At 35.8% G+C, this 9,672-nt stretch overlaps 1 pseudogene; it reads right to left on the bottom strand.

The window, feature by feature from the left end:
- Positions 1–9,380: 9,380 nt before the first annotated feature.
- Positions 9,381–9,463, bottom strand: LOC115302986 (annotated as a pseudogene).
- Positions 9,464–9,672: the final 209 nt, after the last annotated feature.

Here is a 9,672-nt window from a genome sequence, read left to right as displayed (position 1 = left end):
TCAAAGTTACTTTGTTTTTTAAAATTTAATTTTATTATCTTATTTTATTAATTTAATTTAATTTATTTTATAGTTTATTGTCAAGTTGGTTTCCATATAACACCTCAGTGCTCATCCCAACAAGTGCCCTCTCCATGCCCATCACCCCGTTTCCCCTCTCCCCCACCCTCATTACCCTCAGTTTGTTCTCAAGATTTAAGAATCTGTTATGGTTTGCCTCCCTCCCTCTCCTTAACTATTTTTTTTCCCTTCCCCATGGTCCTCTGTTAAGTTTCTCCTGTTCCACATATGAGTAAAAACATATGGTATCTATCTTTCTCTGCCTGACTTACTTCACTTATCATGACACCTTTGAGTTCCATCCACGTGCTACAAATGGCCAGATTTCATTTTTTCTTATTGCCATGTAGTATTCCATTGTATATATAAACCACATCTTTCAAAATTACCTTGAGGTCAAAAAAACTACAATTAGACTTTGATTTTTGGAAAGTTATCAAAATGCCAAAAGGTTTGAACATTTGACTAAGTAAGATCACAGCTCATTACCAAATAATATTTAATTATCTCTTTAACAATGTGACAGAAGAAAATTTTAAAGGCAAATACAGAATGTTACAGAGCTGTGAATAAAATTCAGCTCTTGATATTGGGAGGACTGGGTTTTCTTAAGTAATTAAAGACCTGAGAAAGACAATTTGAAGCACAGTAAGTTATTTTGGTAAGATAGAATCTTGCTTTCCAGGTAGGTTACCCAAAACGTAAAACATACAACAAAAACAGTGTCTTATCAAGAGCAGACCGATAATCAAGAAAACTTTGTCCTTCTAACAGAGAAATAACCAAATTCTAATTTTGTACCAGTGTGCTTTTGATATTTTCTTTTTACAACCTTGGATATACCCATTCTAATCTTAACTAGCTTGACTACATGTAAAAATTTTTTTCCCAACAAAACTTCTACAACTGTTTATATACATTCAGATTTATTGTATTTTTTTTTCTTTTTTCTCATACTGGAACAACAATTCATTTTACTTTCCTTACCTACTTTTCATGTACATTTTTTCTTTCACTCTTGTCATTTTCAAGTAGTTTTAATTCCATATATTAATTAGAATTCCTTACCCTTCAAGTCCTTTATTCCTAATGAAAACTAAGAAGCAAGCAATTGTTGATTGTCTGTTACACTAGGATTTTCTGAATTGGCAAATTTATAAATACATTTCATAATTTCTAGACTTCTTCCTCCTAGTAAATTTTTCAAAATAGTACAAGGCATGTTAACTGACTGACCCAAATATCTTTAGTTCCTTTAGGATAAGAAGCCAAAAGTAGATAAATCTGTGTTCAATAATTAACATTTCAGTATTTTATCTTATTTGGAAATGAGCTAGATATTCTATGAGTCTCCATCATTTAACTTTTCTCAATATAACTTTAAAGTTTCAAATTACTGAAAAGACTTTGGAAACTCTTTTTGAGTAGATACAGAGTAAAGCATAATTATTATTGGAAATTTCATTTATAAACTTTTACTTTAATTATATCTATTTAATTCACCTGTTCTTAACAGTTATGTTTCAGTTAGTCATGAAAATTTTATGAGACATTAAACAGCTAACCATTATCTTAAATTATCTCTAGTTAATAATGTCTTTACAGAGATAACAAACTTACTTGATTTTTAGTAAACCTACATAGAAAAAAATGTATATTTAATGCCAATAAAATGTTTTTTAAAATTAAACTAATGAAAGTAAACTTGATTTAAAATTTGTTTTTACTGAAAATTATCATTAATCAAATGAAGTTTGAAAATACTTGGATTAATTTCTGTATTTATGAGAATATACTTGATTTATATAAATACTTATTTGTATTTAAGCCAAGTCAACAGAGGTCTTTACAAATTAATGTGGGCAATGCTATCTGGAGGTAGAAAATATATCATGTTTCTAACACACACACATCGGTGTATATAAACATATGGGCAATTGTAAACAGGTACCTTATACCTTTTTATTTTAAAATTTTAGCCATGAGATAGCTCCAATAATGCAATATTTTTGTCTGTAAAAGAACAGTTGGACCCAAATTGTGCTTCTGGCAGATGGAATAAATTAAGGTTAGCCTCTCAGATGACAGATGGCTAAAGATTTTTACTAATATTTGTGAAAGATATTTTATAGACCTAGTAATTAAAATAAACTTTCCTTTCTTTTTTCTCCTTCTGATAAGAATTACCTTGGTTCTAGAGAAAATCAAGTAGAATGCTTGCATCTCAAGAAGCACAGAGAAATAATGCAAGTTCCACCAAGATGATTTTTCTTCCCTAAGTCTAGATTTCTCACAATATCTTTGGGCTTTGTGAGATGAATAGGGGAGGTTTGGGATTGGCAAATAGGATAGGTGGGCTTTGAGTTGTTTCTAGAGTCCTATTTCTGTTCCTATAACTAGATTTGTCAAAACAAATACAGTTGTTTTTAGTTCCTCAGAGGACTGGATTGTGAACTAAGGTATCAAGAGGCTGACCAACCACCCATCCAACTATATTATCCTCAATGAGCTTCTTTATATTATAGAGATCTACAACTAAGATGTAAATTAAAAGACCCCTATGTTCTAGATTTAGAGTTGTGTGTCTTAGAATGTTTTAGTAAATCCTTCCACAAAGGTTTCAGAATATTTCCTTCTAGGTACATAGTTTCATTTTAACTTAGAGGAGAAGGTCTAAAATAAATTCCTATCAGGCTCTGAATATCAGCTTCCAATTTGGCCAACTTCTCAACATACAGTTACTTAAAACAAAAACACATTTAAAAAAATATCTTGTCAGGCTTCAACTAACAACAGTAAATATTCCTTGTAGTTCTAAACAACCACTTGGACTCAAGAGGCATCCCCAAAGAGGATGCAAAAGATACTGTCCTCCTAAGCACCAGAGCCACTCCCAAAGATAACCAAAGAAAGACAGAATTAGACAATTGCCCTGAGAGCTGGCAAAGGTTGTAGGACACTAGCTAAAAATGAAGCACAACCCACATTTCTGTTTAGCAAAATGGGGAGCAAACTGCATTTCTGTTTTACCATATTTTGGGGCCCCAACCTGACAGCTGCCAAGCCAAGTTCTTAGGACACAAAATGAGACAAACAAGAAGGTAATGGCTGTCCCTGGGAGAGTAAGGCTCAAAAACCAATGGGTATTTGAAAGCAAATTCACAAGTCACAATTTAAACATAGAATTCTTATTAATGGTTGTTGTTGTTGTTGTTGTTGTTGTTTTGCCTGCCAGTGTGAATTTAGAAAGGAACAATGTAAAATTTCACTTTCGTCTCTCACCCAGGCACTATAGACAGAGATCTTGGAGAGCTGACTTGGGTAAGAATTCTCACCGCTTTCTGGCTTCTGCCAGTTTTCCCAGGATCCCATCTGCAGGATGGGGAGCAAGTGGGGTGCCCCAGCAGATCTCATTCTGGTCAACAGAAACTATAGTGGAGAAAAAGTAATTTCGCTGTCTACCTCTTATTTATTGTGAGTAGTTGGCTGAGACCACTTTTTCTCTAGGGCATCTCATAAATGGATAAGCTTATCTAGGTTAAAATTTCTCTACTGTGGTTGCTGTAATTCAAGATTATTATATCTTTGATAAGATTAACCTGCTTATTCAGGCTTAAATTTTGTTTTTTTTATTTACCTGAAGCCAAACACTACACCCACTCTAGCTTAAGTCAAACCTAGCCCAACCCCAGACCCAAACTGGTTTCCAAGTCAGACCCATTCTGATTCAGTGCAGTTTCAAATAAAGTCTGAAAGCTCAGAACTTGAAAGCTGCAGAGTTGGACTCGATGTTTACCCATCGCCTCCAAAGACAGTGAGAAGGCAGGGAGCTCAGGTCGTTTAGCAGATCCCTTCATCTGGTTGTTCATTGCTCCCGGAAGCGGTCAGGGGGCCGCTTTCAGTTTCCTCTTCTGACATCAGAACCCTTAAAAGTTAAACTGAGGCCTGCCTCAGCTTGCTTGGGTGGCACACTGTTTGAGCTCCTTCATAGGTTAGTCTTATTTTTCTTTCCATGCAAAATGGTTCTGGCACTTTATCCTGAGGAGAATAACATGGGCTACTAGAGGAATAGAAATGGGAGTGAACTTGGTGAGGACATCTCCCAGGCTTGATTTGGAAGATTCCACAAAGGATTGAGCACAAGCACAATCAGTATTCTACATACAATAGACAGCTCTGCTATACTGAGTCTTAAATAAAAATTAAAACAGAAAATGCATTTTCTTGTTTCTTTTCCCTTGGCCCAGATTGTTCTATGAGAAGAGATTAACATGTCTCCAGAGACTCTGGTAGCAAAGATTTAGAAATGCTTCACCACTCCAGACTGCTCACAAGTTTTCTGAGAAGAAATTTTACAAATAATTAGAATTTTGGTCACCTTCTCACTTAGACTCTCAGATTCTCCTGGTACTTAGTAACAGGTGGCTAAGCATCTGGGGGTAAAACTAGACCATCCTTCATGCTCTCACTTTTTATGTTAAATAATCTCCATTGAAATTTATATGAGCCCACTGTCCCCGCTACCTAGTATACACAAATGACCCTCAGTTAAAAAAAAATGTTTCTCAGATTCAAACACAACTGCTTCATAACCTGCTTTTCTGATCTCCTTTCCAGGTAATGCCACTGCAGTGCACCCTGTGAGTGATCCTGCATGCCCCCCTCTCCCTGCTTCTCAGTGAGTCGTTCATTTCTACGTACTTCTTCAGTGCTGCGGGAACGGTCTCTCCTCTCTGTACTGTTTGACACAGTCCTAGGTTGGGTCATTTCTCCACATGGGTCATGTGCTCTTGTCTTATTGAATTGCTTGCTTTTCTCTAAACTAGCCATAGGCCCTGATGCCTTTGTGTTGCATCTCTTCATGTTATCTGCTTTCATTAATCAGCTCGTGGTCGATTCCCCTGTGATATGCAGCCATGGCTGACTTCCCCAGTAAACTGAACACTCCTTTCTCTTGGTTCCGGTGGTACTTCGTACATATTTCCAATATGTGATAGCAATTATTACTGCACTGCACATGCTTATTTCTCTATATGTGTCATCAGAATCTTTAAATTCTTTGAGAATTAGGACTTTGTCTTAATATTTAAGGATCTCTAAATAATCGAAGTCATCATTGAATAAATGTGAGTTACTAAATAAATGATTGCATATGTATATAGGATCATCCTCTTGGCATGAAATGGAACATCTATATTCCATTGATGAGATCTAGGCAAATGGCATTCCTTAACAAAGTGGAGGCTGGGAGATATAGTCCAATGTCAGTCCCGTGTTTGGTGAGTGACTGGCTTGTCTGCCATAAGGAACTGTTTTCTTAGGAGGATACATATTTGGAAATATTAGATAGTCCTTTTAAACAAAAGAGTTTGTCATTATAGTGAATTCTGATCATTCTTTTTTTAAAAAAATTTTAATGTTCCTATTTTTTTTCTTTGAGAGAGAGACAGCGTGAGCAGGGGAGGGTCAGAGAGAGAGGGAGACACAGAATCAGAGCCTGGAGCCTGTCTTCAGAGCTGTCAGCACAAAGCCTGACCCAGGACTTGAACCCACAAACTGAAATCATGACCTGAGCTGAAGTTGGATGCTTAACTGACAGAGGTGCCCAGGCACCCTTAATCATGCTTTTTGCCTTCACATCTATTTTTGTCTGTTATTTATATAGCTATACTAGATTTCCTTTGTGTGATCTTTGCCTGGGACATGTTTTTTATTAATACAAATTTTGTAGCTTTCTATTAATCACATAGATGTGCTTATTAAGTATTACACAGCTGAACACTTTCTATAAATCTGATAGTATTTCTTTATTGGTAAATTTGAATATTTAAATTTGAATTTTATACATAGTGTAATTTATGACATGTTTGGATTTAATTCCTCCTTATTTTAAAGTTTTTATTTTGTCCTTTTTGTATGGTTTTCCCACTTTTCTATCTTCTTTTGAATAAATAAAGATTTTTAAGATTCCAAATTCCCTTTACCCACTCTATGTGCATCGTTGCTTTCCTGGCTAACACCAAACTATTTTCCAACATGGCTTTACCATTTATACTCCTATCAGCAGTACATGAGAATTTTCTTTGCTTTCTCTTCTCACCAATACTTGATACTGTTTGGCTTCTCTTAATTTTGGCAAGCTTGAAGGTGCGCAATGCTAGCAGTTCTCTATGTCTTCTCTACACTGGTCCTTTGTCAATTATATGTGTCATATAATTGACAAATAGCTTACTCCTCTTTCTAAGGTGTTTTTTGATGAAAAGTTAACTTTAATGTAGTTAAATTTATCATGTTTTCTTTGTATTATTAATGTTTATATATCAGATATCTCTCCCTTTCCTGAAATCTTGAAGGTATTTTACTATTTGATCTTCTGAAAGTTTTATGGTTTTCTCTTCTCATGGGTCTTTAATTTACTCTGACATTACTCTGTAACAGGGGACATAGGAGAAGGGTAGGAAAAATAAGATGAAAACAGAGTGGGAGGCAAACCATATGAGACTCTTAAATAAAGAGAACAAACTGACGGTCGCTGGGGAGGTGGGTGGGTGGAGGGATGGCCTAAATGGGTGATGGGCATTGAGGAGGGCACTTAGTGGGATGGGTACTGGGTGTTTTATGTAAGTGATGAATCACTAGGTTCTGCTCCTGAAACCATTATTACAGTAGATGTTAACTAACTTGGATTTAGATAACTGGGGGGGAAGAAAAAGAACTGTTGTTAAAACACACACACACACACACACACACACACACACACAATGAAGATACCCAATTACCCTAGATCATTTATTTACAAATAACACCTTTTCCCCTAGTTTGTATTCATTTCTGTCATGTGTCATATATTCATATGTGCATGTTATCTCTGGACACTCTTTTCTGTTCCATTGATTTGTTTGTCTATCCCTGAAGCATTACTAAACAGTCATATTTGCTCTAGCTTTATAATAAGTGTTGCTATCTTGTGACAAATTTCTGTCTAATCCATCCAGTGTAGCCAGGACATGCCTTCAGGGCAGGAGTCATTTGAGTACCAATTTATCACATTGATTCCTGTTTCTTCTTCATTCTGTGGCCTCTGAGGACTTCTTTTACTTTTTATATTTTTATCTATTTCCTTAAAAGAATCTTTATTGCAAGTCATCTCACATCGGTGTTTTGTCTGAAAGGACTTTTCAGGAGATCTTGTTCTTTGTATTGCCAGAGGCCAAAGCCTCCTCCATTTGCAAACAATGTGCTTTAAAGAACATTGCCAGATTTTAGAAGGAAATGTTACTCTAAAATTTTTGTGTGACTCAGAAGACCACTTTTTATTTTTATTAATTTTTTGATTTTTTAATGTTTATTTACTTTTGAGAGGGAGAGACAGAGTAGGAGCAAGGAAGGGCAGAGAGACAGGGAGACACAGAATCTGAAGCAGGCTCCAGGCTCTGAACTGTCCTTACAGAGCATGATGCGGGGCTTGAACTCCTGGACCTTGAGATCATGGCATGAGCTGAAGTCACTTGTTTAACCAACTGAGCCACCTAGGTGCCCCAGAAGACCACTTATTACAAAGAAATAATCCTTGCTGTGTGCCAGACACTATTTTAAGAGGTTTACAAATATTATTTAATTTAATATTTATACAACTTGATGAAGTAGGTGGGATTATAACAGATGGATTACCTGAGACATGGAACCATTAATTAAGTTGCCTACCATCACCAGCTGGCATGTGGTAGAGCAGGAATTTGAATCTAGACAACCTGACTCTAGAGTCAGCACTTTTAACCACAAGACTGTGTAATTTAGCTCATGTTTCTCTGGAATTTGTTGTCTCCCGGGTGATCAAATCCTTAACTATAAAACATGATAGTTAACTCTGAGGAGAGAAATGAGAAATCATACGAAGTTATTTCATTACCTATATTTGGTATAATTTATAACAATTTGGCAGTGAGAGCTCAAGTGCAAGTATGATCTAGAAGTGGACTATAGCATGCTCACATTATATGTTATTTATTCAACAATTTTATTGAATTATTTTTAATTTTTAGTTTTTGAAGTTTATTTATTTATTTTGTGAGAGAGAGAGAGAGAGAGAGAGAGAGAGAGAGAGAAAACGAACAGTGGTGGGGGAAGCGGGGGGTGGAGAGAATCCCAACCAGGCTCTGTCCTGTCAGCACAGAACCCAACTCACAAACCATGAGATCATGACCTGAGCTGAAGCCAAGAGTTGGACCCTTAACTGAGCCACCCAGGCACCCCAGATTCAACATTTTTGAGTCCTGATTATGTGGCAAGTATTTTGCTACATGCGGAGGTAAAAAATTTGAATAAGATATCCCTCCTTCCTCCAATTCTTACTTTTAGAGTCTAGCAGAAAGTTCCCTGGAATGGCAGAGGTATCTATCTCTAGGAATTTTCTTAGATAAGCAGTTTGGGGTGGGAAGTGTAAGAGAAAAAGATATATATACATAAGAGAAAGAAAGCAGGAAGATGAGTTGTTTTGACCCTTTCCTGGTTTGTTCCTATTTTACCTAAACCAGTGGCCTATTTCTGTTTTCTGGGACAGTTCCCAAGGATTTCTTCTTTCTCTGCTATGGACACTGCAGATAAGATATGGGTGTGATAGATTATATTAGAGCATGTTAGTTCCAGGGAACTTGATGAGAAAGGAAAAAAAGAAATGGCACATCTCAGAGTTCACGAATTGTCATTTTTCCTGGAATGTGAAACAGGGAAAGCAAAATTGTGGGGTGTTCTAAGGTAATAAGGCAAAACATTATCAGCAGTATGAACATGACGGCTATGACTTCTGATTCCAGTTGTATAATCAACTTGCATGTGACCTTGAACAATTTGTGTTGAGACACTTTTGACTACCTGATTTTCACAACTGTAAAATAAAAGCAAAACCAAAATGAGGTCAAAGTCTCAGAAACCAAAGCTGATAAAAAGTATAAGTTCTCTGAGACTTTAGGTTATTGTTTAGTTGCAAGTTTTATATTTTTGTGTGCTTGGTGAATACTTTTAAGTCATGTGAAAAAAATCCACAAATATGCTTTTCATATAGAGCTGACTCAACTAATACACAGTCAGCAATATAGGTTCTTGGGTCCCTCTTCCAGTAGTAGGAATAATTCTATACTACTCTTTCCATTCATTTCCTTTTGTCCAGCTTCCTTTCCTTTTGTGACAGATACCATGTAGAAAACCATTAAGTGGTATTTTGGTGAGATAAAACACTTATGTAAATTGATTTAATTAGCAAAATATAATTACTGTATTGATTTTTGTACTAAAGAAAATGTTTGTCATTGTACTTGTTGTATGTCATATTAGAAACATTTTTAATTAGCAGTAATTATGCCTCGGATAAACCTCATTGGCTTTGATTCTGCCACTGCACAGAGCTTGTCTGTCATATTAGAAACCACATAGGAAATTTTAGAAAAATGGAGAGAAGAATTAGGTCAAGGCCTGCAAATATATACATATAACATTTTTAAAGGGTGTATGTATTAGTAACAACATTTATAGGTGAGAAGAAACAAAATGAGAGCAGGAGCCTTTTAATAATCAGGAAGGCTAATGGAACTCAGGTTCACATCATTATAACAGCAT

The sequence above is a fragment of the Suricata suricatta genome, chromosome 1, assembly GCF_006229205.1.
Source record: "Suricata suricatta isolate VVHF042 chromosome 1, meerkat_22Aug2017_6uvM2_HiC, whole genome shotgun sequence".
Lineage (NCBI taxonomy): Eukaryota > Metazoa > Chordata > Mammalia > Carnivora > Herpestidae > Suricata > Suricata suricatta.
The sequence above is the reverse complement of the archived record's forward strand: the minus strand, read 5'-3'. Positions and strand labels throughout refer to the sequence as shown.